We start from the raw sequence: 14,992 nt of genomic DNA, 5'->3' as shown, positions 1-14,992 counted from the left end.
GACTGCCAATCACTTTGCTCTCCCAGAGGTTGCCGATCTCTGTGCTCTCCCGGAGACTGCCGATCTCTGTGCTCTCCCGGAGACTGCCGATCTCTGTGCTCTCCCGGAGGCTGCCAATCTTTGTGCTCTCCCGGAGACTGCCGATCTCTGTGCTCTCCCGGAGACTGCCGATCTCTGTGCTCTCCCGGAGACTGCCGATCTCTGTGCTCTACCGGAGGCTGACGATCTCTGTGCGCTCCTGGAGACTGACAATCTCTGTGCTCTCCCAGAGGCTGCCGATCTCTGTGCTCTCCCGGAGACTGCCGATCTCTGTGCTCTCCCAGAGACTGCCAATCTCTGTGCTCTCCCAGAGGCTGCTGATTTCTGTGCTCTCCCGGAGACTGCCGATCTCTGTGCTCTCCCAGAGGCTGCCGATCTCTGTGCTCTCCCAGAGGCTGCCGATCTCTGTGCTCTCCCAGAGGCTGCCGATCTCTGTGCTCTCCCAGAGGCTGCCGATCTCTGTGCTCTCCCAGAGGCTGCCGATCTCTGTGCTCTCCCGGAGGCTGTCGATCTCTGTGCTCTCCCGGAGGCTGCCGATCTCTGTGCTCTCCCAGAGGCTGCCGATCTCTGTGCTCTCCCAGAGGCTGCCGATCTCTGTGCTCTCCCGGAGATTGCCGATTTCTGTGCTCTCCTGGACACTGACGATCTCTGTGCTCTCCCGGAGACTGCCAATCTCTGTGCTCTCCCGGAGACTGCCAATCTCTGTGCTCTCCCAGAGACTGCCAATCACTTTGCTCTCCCAGAGGTTGCCGATCTCTGTGCTCTCCCGGAGACTGCCGATCTCTGTGCTCTCCCGGAGACTGCCGATCTCTGTGCTCTCCTGGAGGCTGCCAATCTTTGTGCTCTCCCGGAGACTGCCGATCTCTGTGCTCTCCGGGAGACTGCCGATCTCTGTGCTCTCCCGGAGACTGCCGATCTCTGTGCTCTACCGGAGGCTGACGATCTCTGTGCGCTCCTGGAGACTGACAATCTCTGTGCTCTCCCAGAGGCTGCCGATCTCTGTGCTCTCCCGGAGACTGCCGATCTCTGTGCTCTCCCAGAGACTGCCAATCTCTGTGCTCTCCCAGAGGCTGCTGATTTCTGTGCTCTCCCGGAGACTGCCGATCTCTGTGCTCTCCCAGAGGCTGCCGATCTCTGTGCTCTCCCAGAGGCTGCCGATCTTTGTGCTCTCCCGGAGACTGCCGATCTCTGTGCTCTCCCAGAGGCTGCCGATCTCTGTGCTCTCCCAGAGGCTGCCGATCTCTGTGCTCTCCCGGAGGCTGTCGATCTCTGTGCTCTCCCGGAGGCTGCCGATCTCTGTGCTCTCCCGGAGGCTGCCGATCTCTGTGCTCTCCCAGAGGCTGCCGATCTCTGTGCTCTCCCAGAGGCTGCCGATCTCTGTGCTCTCCCAGAGGCTGTCGATCTCTGTGCTCTCCCAGAGGCTGCCGATCTCTGTGCTCTCCCAGAGGCTGCCGATCTCTGTGCTCTCCCAGAGGCTGCCGATCTCTGTGCTCTCCCAGAGGCTGCCGATCTCTGTGCTCTCCCGGAGGCTGCCGATCTCTGTGCTCTCCCAGAGGCTGCCGATCTCTGTGCTCTCCCAGAGGCTGCCGATCTCTGTGCTCTCCCAGAGGCTGTCGATCTCTGTGCTCTCCCAGAGGCTGCCGATCTCTGTGCTCTCCCAGAGGCTGCCGATCTCTGTGCTCTCCCAGAGGCTGCCGATCTCTGTGCTCTCCCAGAGGCTGTCGATCTCTGTGCTCTCCCAGAGGCTGCCGATCTCTGTGCTCTCCTGCTGATAGAGATGTTTGGCATTGGCTTTCTCACACAGCACACAGGAGCGCTTGGTCGAACGAGCGCTCCTGTGTATGAAAGCGTCTGCCAATATTGCTGTCGGCCAAACGATGGGCTTTGTTCTGCTGACAGCCATGTAATATGTATGGCTATCGTGACACTACCTCTCCATAATATTGGAAAGTGCACATAATGAATACAGATAGCTGAATATTAATAGTTTTAATTCTCCGAGGCAGTAAAATCCCCTGGAAAAGAAATAGTTAAATATAAGGGAAGCGTACGTACATGCCTTTGAACTGCAGATTACATCACATCTACAGCTTGCATCCCACATTATTCCCATACAGAAGAGGTGGCTTTACCTATTGGAAAAACTGGTTTGAGGGCTGAATGACAAGGTCAAGAGATGCATGCCCAGCCCTAGGGATATGACAGCCCAGCCAGGATGTGTACGAGCCGTGTGGAGTGATGACAAGGGAGGGGCCTCTAACACATTACCTGCATAGGTGTGGAAGTGTGAGTCTGACTAGCTTACACAGGAGGCAGGCCGCCTATTAAACAAGAGGGAAAGAAGTGTGACAGACGCCTTAGAACGTGATGGAAGCAACTGGGCTAATGTCACTGGCTGAACTCTAGAAAACTCCCGCACCTTGTGTGTTCTACTGTCAAGATCAAGTAAGTAGGAATCAATGAACAGTAAGGTCTCATACCTGTTGTGTGTGACTGCGGATACGTACAGTGTACCCGCCTCCAACTCTAGGTGGCCTGCATTACACTGTGTAGATGAGGGGTTTATAGGGTCGTTTTAAATAGGGTTATATGTACTGAACCTATATCATGCTTTGAAGGACTAATGTACCTTATGTATGGATGGAATATGTACTAGACATCAATATTAAACCTTCACGATTGTCCTAAATTTATCATTTAGGGGGAGTTAGAGGCTCTTCAATATTTACATTTCAAAATTTTTATTGTGTTGTATACCTATGAGGTAATAAGTCTTATCCAGCATTTGTGATAATTAAGAAACCGCTGATTTTTACTGTCAGCAGAATATTCTTCTACTCATGTCTATGGAAACATTTAATTAGGAAATCCAAGAAAAGTGTTCCGATTATTCTGATCAGACTCTGATCAGACTTTGATCAGAGTGGCATCAGTTTTTCTTGGAGATGGAGAGAAAAAAAAAGTTTCTGCACCCTCTCATAAAAGTGTACCGTTATGTCAGTCCGAGAAAATCAGACTGCATTCATCTGAGAACAGTCCAGTGTTTTTCACGGACCCGTAGACTTGCATTGCCAATTTTGATCTGACTGTGGGGTCCGAGGAAAAAAATCGCACATGTGCACAGCCCCATAGAATATCATAAGTATGCGTGCTACCTGTGAAAATCATGGATAGCACTCGTGTGAAATAATCGGTTGTGTGCACAAACCTCAAGTGCATCTGTCAGATGTCCTAAAAACACAAAGCAAGTGCAATAGCGACCATAGAAAAATGTCAGATCACCTGATGAGTCTGCAAGCAATCATTTACTGTAGAGGACAGGTACCACGCAGACAGATAATTGATCCCGCTTGGTGAGTCAAGAGGGACGTGCTATATTATATAAGGAGCTCATTCCTTATGAAGCCTTGATCTAGAGATCCGGAAGTCATTCAATGGTTGGTATTGACCCGCTGGTAGATGTCCTAATATAAAGAGGTGTATCTCTGTGGCAAGTTCTTTTGCAGAAAGTACAGTAAAATAATTACCCCCCCCCTTTCTTAGGTGTAGTCCCCCAAATAGACTTAAATGGTGGCTTCCATGGACCCTGCAACAGGTTCCCTGTGATTTGTTTGCTTCTAGACTTATCCACACCCTAAAATTGGATCTAATCTCGAACACTAGATATGTCCTGTTCTTTTAACAATCTGTATAATCCAAAGGACCCATTTTAACGAACAACTAAAAATCGACATGTAGTTCATGCTGGCCTGTAATGTTGCATTTAAAGTGCATGACAAACTTTATACTATAATTCTATGGAAATGATACAAAGGTGTACTATGCTTTGCTCAAAATATTTTTTTATATAATAAGACCTGGATAGATCTCTAGCTTGAGTAACAATGTAACATTCAAAATATTCTATAACCCCTAAATTGTTGATAGGCAGGCTGAGACTTTCTAGTTCCACAAATACAGTAAGATCAATTTTGCAGATGATAAAAAGGTGCATCTACTTTGGGGACATTTTTTAACTTAGATATTTGGGGCTTATTTGGGGCTAAAAATCATTCTTGCAATTGGATTTCATGAAAAATAAGCACCATTTGGCTTTTACAGGATCTCAGCCTACACATTTAACGTTGAGGTAGTCTTAAATCATCTGAGAGGAGCTCAGAAAAAGACAGATAAAAAAGTTACAAAATCCATCAACCCGTCAGAATCGGCTCATTGACAGAGTCCCAGTTAAAGCATTCTATAGCCAGCAATAGACAATACAACACTGAATTTCTGAAATGAAACCCAATTGAAAAAAATTATTTTTAGTCCCAATTACATGCCTTTGAGTAAAAAAAATGTTTCCAAAGGTGGACAACCCCTTTAATGACAGATCCAGTTCCTCTGTTTCTACACCTACGTAGATCTATTGTTATTATGATTGAGAGGGAGTGTGTTCTGCCATGCCGTGCATGTATATATCCTTGTCCGAACAGGTTTACATAATAGGAATGTGATTTTAATTGCTTTGTAGAGATCTCGGTGAAGCACGGAGCAGCATTGCTTCTAATCTCAATATGCTGTCTGTGGGTTGTAATATTTTCCAGATTGTGCTTATACTGTGAAATAAAATGCACTTAATGTGATATTCCATGTATTGATCTGTCCATACTTGTATTATGGCTTCAATACATAACCTAGTTTATTATATGACAGACAACAATGGCACCTGATGGAGCAGATGGGTTCTGTCATAGACTCATGGGAAGAATCGTCTCCAATATAATTGTGAATGGTCTTAGAGAAATATGAATAATTGATCCAAGGATTCATTCTTCTCACCAGAGTTGATTTTTTTGTTCTTTGGATCAAAGTGTTTCTATAATCAGCCTAGGGCTCTGTTACTTGAGTAACTAAAATTTACTCCATACAAACTCCTCCTCCCCACAGAAATGCTGATGAGAAAGAGCAGAAAGGCTTGTGACCCAAATACTAATGATCAGTGGCATTCCAACAGCCGGACCGCAAGATCTCACATTTATCACCTATCCTGTGTAGATGGAGGGTAAATGTTGCTTGTAGGAAACTTCATTGATAGAAATTAGTCAATACAAATGGATATAATGTTTAGGGATATCTCGAAAAAAGACTATTCTCAACTGCATTCTACGCTGGCCATACACATCACGTCATTTGTCTGTTATCTGTGTAACGTACAGGTTCGGACTGGCCGACAGGAGAATAGGAGAATTCCCCGGTGGACCCCATGAATGAGTGGCTGACCAACACACTTACAATAGCCATGTTAATACACTTGATTCACTATTTACAGACAAAGTAAACATCTAATCATTTATTAAGCAAACTACCCAGTTTATTATTAGATAGACACATAAGTATATTTGTACCTACGGTGACATTATTTTTGCATGCAGCAGAACAGCTGTCCCCCAGAACCAATGTTACAGAGCCAATGTTACTGGTGCACCCTTGGTGTCCTCCACCAACACTTGTAATGTGTATCACAGGCAGGGTCACTCATGATTTGGTGTCTCTGCTCATTGTTCCCCTAGATTTTTGCCTTAGGCTGCGTGCCAACGTAGCGTTTTTCAAGTGTATATGCTGAGGAGACAGATTATGGACAGCTTTGTAGGTCAATGCTAGTAGTTTGAACTGGATACATTGGGGAATTGGGAGCCAGTGAAGGAATTTGCAGAGGGGAGAAGTGGAGGAATATTGAGGAGAGAGGTGGATTAGTTGGCAGCAGAAAAAAGGATGGACTGGAGAGGTGCAAGAGTGTTAGCAAGGAGGCCACAGAGGAGGATATTGCAGTAGTCGATGTGGGAGATGATGAGGGCATGTACTAATATTTTAGTAGATTCAGGGTTGAGGAAAGGATGGATTCTGGAAATATTTTTGAGTTGAAGGTGGCAGGAGATGGTTAGAGCTTGGATGTGCGGTTTGAAGGACAGGACAGAGGGTTACTCCGAGGCAGTGGACTTCCAGTACAGGGCAAAGCATGATATAATCTATTGTGATATAAAGATCGGGTAGGGGAGTTAGGTAAGATTGAGGAAAAAGGATGTTTTGTCTGCAATGAGCTTTAATAAGCATGATGAGAAGACAATTGGATAGTCAATTGAATATTCAATAGATTATGACTCAAGCTGACAATTGGATATTCTCTTTAAATTAACTGAAAACTTGGTCAAAAACTCATACTGTCTTCTGATTCTATATTTTTAGAAAATTCTAATTAGTATCATATCCTAAATTTGGAATGACAATGCCAAGAAGCCTTTTAACCTTTCTGTCATGAAGTGCCAATTTGGCTCTGAGCTAAACTGCTGAGTCATGAGAGACGGACAATTTACTGGGCTTACCCTGCTCAACAACCGCGCAATTTTAATGTGATTGTTAGTAAGCATGTCCCTAGTAACAAGTTCATCCCAGATTAGTCAGGACTTCTAGTCAAGGCAGAAGAGGCAAGAAGACTTTACAGAACATAAACCATTCCTATCTCCCACTTCTTTTCTGACTGGATATGTTTGTGAGATAGGCTCTAGAATATATATACTGTATATATATATATATATATATATATATCAGTGGTGCTCAGGTGAGTGACAGCCTGCGTCTGGCCCCTTCTCTGCCAACCAACCTTTTCTCCTCCTGAGGAACCAGCAAATTAATGTTAATGGCCTTACAGGACGCATAAAATTCATTTTTTCACTTTTGTTCCCATTTAGAAAACCCACAAGTCACAAAATCTTCTTCCTCCCATCTCTTAAAATATTCTTTTGTCTAGGACCCACCAAAAATTTATGAAGAAGTGCTAAATGGAGTATAGGAGTGGACTCAGGAGTCCTAATCATCTGAATGTCTAGAGTTAATATGTTTGGAATGATGGCCGGATCCAGATCACGTTGTTTGTGCTTATTTTTAAAGTTAGAATTGATTTCACAAAGTGAAAAGGGTTCAGCTGAAGAAAGATTTAAAGAGTTCTAAACTCCTTTAACATGTAAAAAATAGTTTATATAAGTTAGTGATTACCTTTAAATAATAAAATTACACTAAGTTTTAGTCTGCATTCTGCATTCCTTCATTTATTTTCAGACACTCCGATATTCAGTTTGCATCCTGTTCCAAGGTGCAGATTTCTCTCTTGTTGGAGTGTGATTCCCTGTATTGAATGCTGGGTGTGATATCTGTGCATATGCAAGGAGCTGTTTTCTTCACTTGCTTTCATATGTCAGCATTGTTCCAACACTACACTCATTTCCTCTCCATGTGCTTTTCTCCCTGTGTACAGCTTGTTTTCTCTGCTGTCTGTAAGACTTTAGATACTTTTTCCACTTTTCAATACATATCTGTGTACAACCACCTCTCTCCTGCTATCTCTAACACTAAGAGAATGGAAGGGAGAGCAGAGAAAGCCATCAGAACCAGAAGTAGGAGCTCTGATGGATTTGTAATAGTTTGCCAAAATATGCAGCTATGTAAAAAAATTACAGACATTCTGCAGCAGAAAAATGGTAGAAGATTTTCAGTGAAGACTATTTAGAAAGTTGCTTAAAAAAACGATCAGGTCCCTCCAGCTTGCTTAACCATTAGTGTTGAGCGAGTATGTTCTGTTCGAGTACGCTCGGGCCGAGTTTCAAGTAGTTATAGCTGCTCGGTGATATCTTTGAATCGCTCCCGTGTGCATGATTTGCAACTGTTTGGCAGCTTTAATACATGTGGGGAATGCGTAAGAAATAGACATTCCTCACATGTAATAAAACTGTCAAACAGTCGCAAATCATGCACACGGGAGCGATTCAACCACATCACCAAGCAGCTGTAATTACTCGGAGCTCGGGCCGAGCATACTCGGCGAAAGGGTTAACAGAACATACTCACTCAACACTATTAACCATATCTATAATGTTAAATAAGTCTATTCCTGCATTCCTATTCTTCTATTCCTGCAAATTTTTCTGACTTACAACTCTCCATTACTAACCCAATGGCTTGATGTAAGTTGTGATTTTTGACAAATCACAGCTGTCATCAAATCTATATATTAACCCGATTGCCAAAGCACCAGGGCATCGGGATGGGCAAGGTAAAGCGCCAGAATTAGCGCATCTAATGTGATGTGCCAATTTTGAGGCAGCTTTTTTGTCTGGGGACGGGCCAATATCCATGGACCATCCTAGCCTGATAATAGAAGCCAGCATCTGTATGCTTTATCTGCGCTCATTTTAAAATATAGGGAGATACCATGTTGTTTCTTTCATTTAATTATTTATTTAGTGTGCTGACTACAACTATCATCAGCGTTGCCTGGTCTCGCTGATCGCAGGGAGACCATGCGAGGATGATGAGAGGTGTAGTCAGCACCCGGCGCCTGGGAACAGCGTTAACTGTACTGCTTTTCCCAGCCTCCGGTACCTGTCACACAGATGACACACGGATGTCATCCATGTGTAATCAGTGTGCACGTGTGTTGGATGGATTGCCGAGCGGGCTGCTAGAAAAAAAAGTACATGTCTACGTGTTTTGCACATGGACACACGGTCCATGTGAACACACTGACATGTGCGCATACCCATAGATTTGAATGATTCTACGTGTGTAAGTGTCTCTAGTACATGTAAAAACTGGAGACTGACAGGTGAAGGGGGTCCTAAATGGAATATGCCAACAGGTTTTTGCTATATAATCTGAGGGCAGCATAATATAGGGCAAGAAAGCTTGATTCCAGCAATGTATCACTGACTGGGCTGCTTGGAGCAGTTTTCATAGAATACCTGTTTTGTCTGATATAAATGTAGCAGAGCTAAGACTTCTGTGCTGTATATTACCCCACCCCCACCCATGACAAGCAGTTTCCTGTGTGCACAGTGAATTTTCATTAACCTGCCATAGGAGTGGGGGCGGAGTTACATAGATTAGCCTGACTGCCTGGCATATCAGATGTAGCCCTGTAGTGATAATCTCCTGCTGATAAAATACTGATTGTATTGAAACTGCATCACACAGCCCCATAAGTGACGCATCTCTGTAATCAGGCCCTTGTGCACTATATTATGCTGTTCTCAGATTAAAAAGCAAAAACCTGCTGACAGATTCTCTTTAAAGATTTTGCACAAAATTCAGCTGGACATGTGAAAAGAAATTGCAATACACATAAATCAAAAATAGTGTGTGCTTTCCTATATAAATTACATTTTCATTAGTATTAGCACCACATGTTCTTTCTTCTGTGACTGGACAGATGGATGCACATGCTCAGTAGCTTTCTTGTCCCTGTTCATGCTGCAGTCATCTGTCAGTGACTAGGTCTATACTATGTGGTAATGAGAGGGGAAATGGCGCATGTCCAGTAAATAAATCAAACAGGGATGAGAAAGAGGAGAGAAAGATATAGATAAATGTAGACATATGGCACAGTTATTGACATTTCTGGATACAGTGGGTACGGAAAGTATTCAGACCCCTTTAAATTTTTCACTCTTTGTTTCATTGCAGCCATTTGGTAAATTCTAAAAAGTTAATTTCTTTTCTCATTAAAGTACACTCTGCACCCCATCTTGACTGAAAAAAACAGAAATGTAGAAATCTTTGCAAATTTATTAAAAAACAAAAACTGAAATATCACATGGTCATGAGTATTCAGACCCTTTGCTCAGACACTCATATTTAAGTCACATGCTATCCATTTCCTTGTGATCCTCCTTGAGATGGTTCTACTCCTTCATTGGAGTCCAGCTGTGTTTAATTAAACTGATAGGACTTAATTTGGAAAGGCACACACTTGTCTATATAAGACCTGGCAGTTCACAGTGCATGTTATACCAAATGAGAATCATGAGCTCAAAGGAACTGCCCAAGATGCTCAGAGACAGAATTGTGGTAAGGCACAGATCTGGCCAAGGTTACAAAAGAATTTCTGCATTACTCAAGGTTCCTAAGAGCACAGTGGCCTCCATAATCCTAAAATGGAAGACATTTGGAACCACCAGAAGTCTTCCTAGACCTGGCCGTCCAGCCAAACTGAGCAATTGTGTGAGAGGAGCCTTGGTGAGAGAGGTAAAGAAGAACCCCAAGATCACTGTGGCTGAGCTCCAGAGATGCAGTAGGGAGATAGGAGAAAGTTCCACAAAGTCAACTATCACTGCAGCCCTCCACCATTCGACGCAAGCCCTCCACCATGAAAGCCCGCATAGAGTTTGCTCAAAAACACATGAAGGACTCCCAGACTATGGGAAATAAGATTCTCTGGTCTGATGAGACAAAGATAGAACTTTTTGGTGATAATTCTAAGCAGTATGTGTGGAGAAAATCAGGCACTGCTCATCACCTGCCCAATACAATCCCAACAGTGAAACATGGTGGTGGCAGCATCATGCTATGGGGGTGTTTTTCAGTGGCAGGGACAGGACGACTGGTTGCAATTGAAGGATACATGAATGCGGCCAAGTACAGAGATCAGAGATATCCTCCTGGATGAAAACCTCTTCCAGAGTGCTCTGGACGTCAAACTTGGCCGAAGGTCCACCTTCAAACAAGACAATGACCCTAAGCACACAGCTAAAATAACAAAGGAGTGTCTTCAGAACAACTCTGTGACCATTCTTGACTGGCCCAGCCAGAGCCCTGACCTAAACTCAGTTGAGCATCTCTGGAGAGACCTGAAAATGGCTGTCCACGGTCCACGGCCGTTCACCATTCAACCTGACGGAACTGGAGAGGATCTGCAAGGAAGAATGGCAGAGGATTCCCAAATCCAAATGTGAAAAACTTGTTGCATCATTCCCAAGAAGACTCATGGCTGTACTAGCTCAAAGGGTGCTTATACTCAATACTGAGCAAAGGGTCTGAATACTTATGACCATGTGATATTTCAGTTTTTCTTTTTTAATAAATTTGCAAAAATTTCTACCTTTCTGGTTTTTTTCAGTCAAGATGGGGTGCAGAGTGTACTTTAATGAGAAAAAAATGAACTTTTTAGAATTTACCAAATGGCTGCAATGAAACAAAGAGTGAAAAATTTAAAGGGGTCTGAATACTTTCCGTACCCACTGTATATTTAAGCCCTGCCCAAACCTACCCTCGTCCCTCTCAGGAATGCCCCTACACCTGAGATGTCAGATCAGTTCAGCTGACCGAAGCACAAATGTCAGGTCACAGCAGCTTCCTTCACGGAAACACAGATTATGCTGATATCATGCTGATTTATTTGAATAAAACCGACTTTGAGGTCACGGAATGTCTGTTTGAAATCCACTGAAATCATTTTTGCGGTTGGTCTCAGAACTCGTACTGCTGCTCTAGACACTAGAATTTAACAGAAAACTTTTTTGCACAGAGGTCCCATGTTGTTAGTGTCTGTCCCCAACATGTGATAAAATAAAGATAAAGTCGACAACCCAGTAACTCATTCTGCAGCCAGAAATATACAGTGTAATACAGTGGCTATAGGGAGGGAAACTGTGCAACATTTTTAAACGAAACCCAATTGCAAAACTTATTCTTCGCCCCAATTGCTCCAAACACTCTTAAGTAATTCACTATAACTTACTGATCCTGGTATATATATATATATATGTCTCCCACTTGGGCTCACCCGGTGTATATGTCCCCCATCTGGGCTCATCCTGGTATATATGTCTCCCATCCTGGTGTACACGTCTCCCATTCTGGTATATATGTCTCCCATCCTAGTCTATATGTCTCACATCTGGGTCCATCCTGGTATATATGTCTGCCATCCTTATATATATGTCCCCCATCTGGGTCCATCCTGGTATATATCCCACGTTCTGCCGTGTTCTTTAATGCATAAAAAAAAATTTAATTACTCTACTCACCTTTCCTAGCTCCCACGCCGTTTGGTGACCTCTTCTGAAGTCGGTAGCTGACTTCAGAGTGCAAGCGACAGGTAGCACATGACGTCACTGCCAAGCGGCTCTAGTCACGGGCATGCCGATGTCAGTTGCCAGCCTCTGATTGACTGAAGGCAGCATGTATTGCGGTGCAGGGACCCGGCAGGTCTCTGCGCCTTAATACACTTCAGCTAAATGTGTGGCTGAGGATGCACATCTAGCTGAAGTATTCGCTGGTATTGATGGGCCCTCCACCCACACGGGCCCGATCGAGGTCGCGACCTCTATGAACGCGATCGTTATGCCCTTGCTTACTGAACATGTGAATGCACAGTATTAGTTTATGCCTGCACACATGTAGTAAGTTTGCAATTGATAAGTGTATGTGTGTCGGCACATATGCAATTTGAGTTAATAAGTAGTAAAAGACCGATACATGAAGCAGTTTTCTCCAGTTTTCTGGCACAAAACTGCTTGAAATTTTGCAAATTTTTTTTGTAATTTGCAGTTGAGGAAATATTTTAGCATTTTACACGAGTCCTGTCTAACTCTGAAAACTTTTTGAAAAGTGGATTGAGCTCATCCAGGAAGGGTCTGTTACCAAGTGTGCAAGTTCATCATAATTTATATCACAAAAGTGAAGTAAACTGAGACAGAAATGTACTCCACTTCCTGACTGGAGTATATTTCTTGTAGTGGTGCACAGCAGCTGAAGATGGACCAAATTCATTAGGAGGCGCACATTTCTTAATAAAGTCGGTGCATATTACTCCAGCGCACACGTCATTAGAAATGGCGCATAAAACACCAATCTTGATGAAACAGGCCTAAGTGTGTACCACTAAATGTATAGCACATGTATGCCACTGTCATTTGTCAGCCAGGTCTATTTTTATTCCCAGTCCAACCCAAGTGCAAAGTCAAATACTTTAATCTTTTGCAAACATGGCAAAAAAGTCTATAGATTTTTCCATTTAAAATAGCTCTTATGGTGCAGTCCATAGGCGGATTATAATGAGGGCAATCCGGGCTACCGCCCGGGGCCTCGGGTCTCCAGGGGGCCCGGGGCTCCGGGGGGGGCTATAGCCGGATTGCCCTCATTATATGTATGGCCCCGCGGCACATACCGGCAGACAGTGGCGGGGGGGGGGAGGGGGGCCCCGGAGGACCACTCCCCCAGCAGCGGTGCACGGCCGCTGCTTCTTCTTCGGCCGGGCCAACACTGCAGCAGTTAACTTCCCTGTGTGCTGGCCCGGCCGCGTCACTGCTAGGAGACACGGCCCTGTGCGCGGCCGTGTCTCCTAGCTGTGACGTCACTCAGTGCGCGCCCGGCCTGCACTGCTGCAGCCTGGAGCGGAGAGGAGCAGGAGGACTGGAGCCGAGCCGGGGGATGGTGAGTGTGTGTGTGTGAGAGAGTGTGTATGTGTGAGAGTGAGTGTGTGTATATATGTATGTATGTGTGTGCAGGCAGATATCATTGTGTGATGTCTGTTTATATGTATTTTTGTGTTTCAAATGTGTTTATGCGTGTATGTATATGTTTGTGTGCGTGACTGCGTGCGGCCTCCTGCTGAGTATAGATGGCGCCGTGCGGCCTCCTGCTGTCTCTGGAGGGGGGGCAGTGCGGCCTCCCTCTGTGTATAGATGGCACCGTGCGGCTCCCTGCTATGTATAGATGGCACAGTGCGGACTCCCGCTATGTCTAGATGGCTCCGTACGGCCTCCCACTGTGTATAGATGGCTCCGTGCGGCCTCCCGCTGTGTATAGATTGCTCCGTGCGGCCTCCCGCTGTGTACAGATGGCTACGTGCGGCCTCCCGCTGTGTATAGATGGCGCCGTGCGGCCTCCCGCTGTGTATAGATGGCTACGTGCGGCTTCCCGCTGTATATAGATGGCTACGTGCGGCCTCCTGCTGTGTATAGATGGCTCCGTGCGGCCTCCCGCTGTGTACAGATGGCTACGTGCGGCCTCCCGCTGTGTATAGATGGCGCCGTGCGGCCTCCCGCTGTGTATAGATGGCTACGTGCGGCTTCCCGCTGTATATAGATGGCACCATGCGGCTCCCTGCTGTGTATAGATGGCACCGTGCGGCTCCCTGCTGTGTATAGATGGCACCGTGCGGCCTCCCGCTGTGTATAGATGGCTCCATGCGGCCTCCCGCTGTATATAGATGGCGCCGTGCAGCCTCCTGCCGTGTATAGATGGCTACGTGCGGCCTCCTGACGTGTATAGATGGCTTCGTGTGGCCTCCCGCCGTGTATAGATGGCTACGTGTGGCCTCCTGCTGCGTATAGATGGCTACGTGCGGCCTCCTGCTGTGTATAGATGGCTACGTGTGCTCAATATTGAGTCATACAATTAATGTAAGGCTATGTGCCCACGATGCAGAAATGCTCCGGATTTTTTTTGAGCGTTTCTGCATCTCCCTTGCAGAAAAAACGCATACGGATTGTACATGCGGATTGTACATGCGCTTTTCCTGCCAGGGACATGCGAATGTGAAGCGTTCTTCACATGCATTTCCGCATGCGGGTTGACAAGCGCTTTCCAAGCGATTTTAGCATCACTTGGAAAGTGCTTGACAACTTGGTCACACTATATAAATCCATGCAACCGGCATGGATTTATATAGTGTGACCGTAAAAGAATGGTAAAAAATAAATATATACTTACCTTCTGATGGCCTGCCGACGTCAGCGGTCGCGTGACCCGTCACATGACTAAATGACGTCACGGCAGGTCCTTTTCACACCATCGCGAGCTGCCGGCAAGCCAGGACGCATCGGATAAAGACACCGGGGGCCATCAGAAGGTAAGTATAATATTTATTTTTTATTATATTCCTTTTTTTACAGGTTCTATGGTACCCGGGTCCGGAGGAGAGTCTCCTCTTCTCCAAACCCGGGTACCATCCGCACATTGAAACGCATGGATTCTGCATGTACAGATGCAGTGATGCGGATTACATGCGTTCCAATGCAAGTCAATGGCGGCGAAAGCGCCGCGCTTACGCAAAATAATTATTAGTGCTGCGGATTTTTCCGCAATGATAATACGCAGCGGAAATTTCCGCAGCATGTGCATAGCACATGCGGATTAT

The 14,992-nt window shown here is 45.4% G+C and overlaps 1 protein-coding gene across 1 annotated transcript in view; it reads left to right on the top strand.

Moving 5' to 3' along the window:
• Positions 1-2,135: 2,135 nt before the first annotated feature.
• Positions 2,136-14,992, top strand: part of LOC141161554 (aldehyde oxidase-like) — a 220,963-nt gene continuing 208,106 nt past the window's right edge. Inside the window, exon 1 of the mRNA XM_073646513.1 lies at positions 2,136-2,484. The gene's annotated coding sequence lies outside the window, so the exon portion shown is untranslated. The remainder of the gene's footprint in view (positions 2,485-14,992) is intronic.

Source organism: Phyllobates terribilis, unplaced genomic scaffold (genome assembly GCF_046119375.1).
Source record: "Phyllobates terribilis strain yellow unplaced genomic scaffold, ASM4611937v1 Scaffold_9__5_contigs__length_417890890, whole genome shotgun sequence".
Classification (NCBI taxonomy): domain Eukaryota; kingdom Metazoa; phylum Chordata; class Amphibia; order Anura; family Dendrobatidae; genus Phyllobates; species Phyllobates terribilis.
The sequence above is the reverse complement of the archived record's forward strand: the minus strand, read 5'-3'. Positions and strand labels throughout refer to the sequence as shown.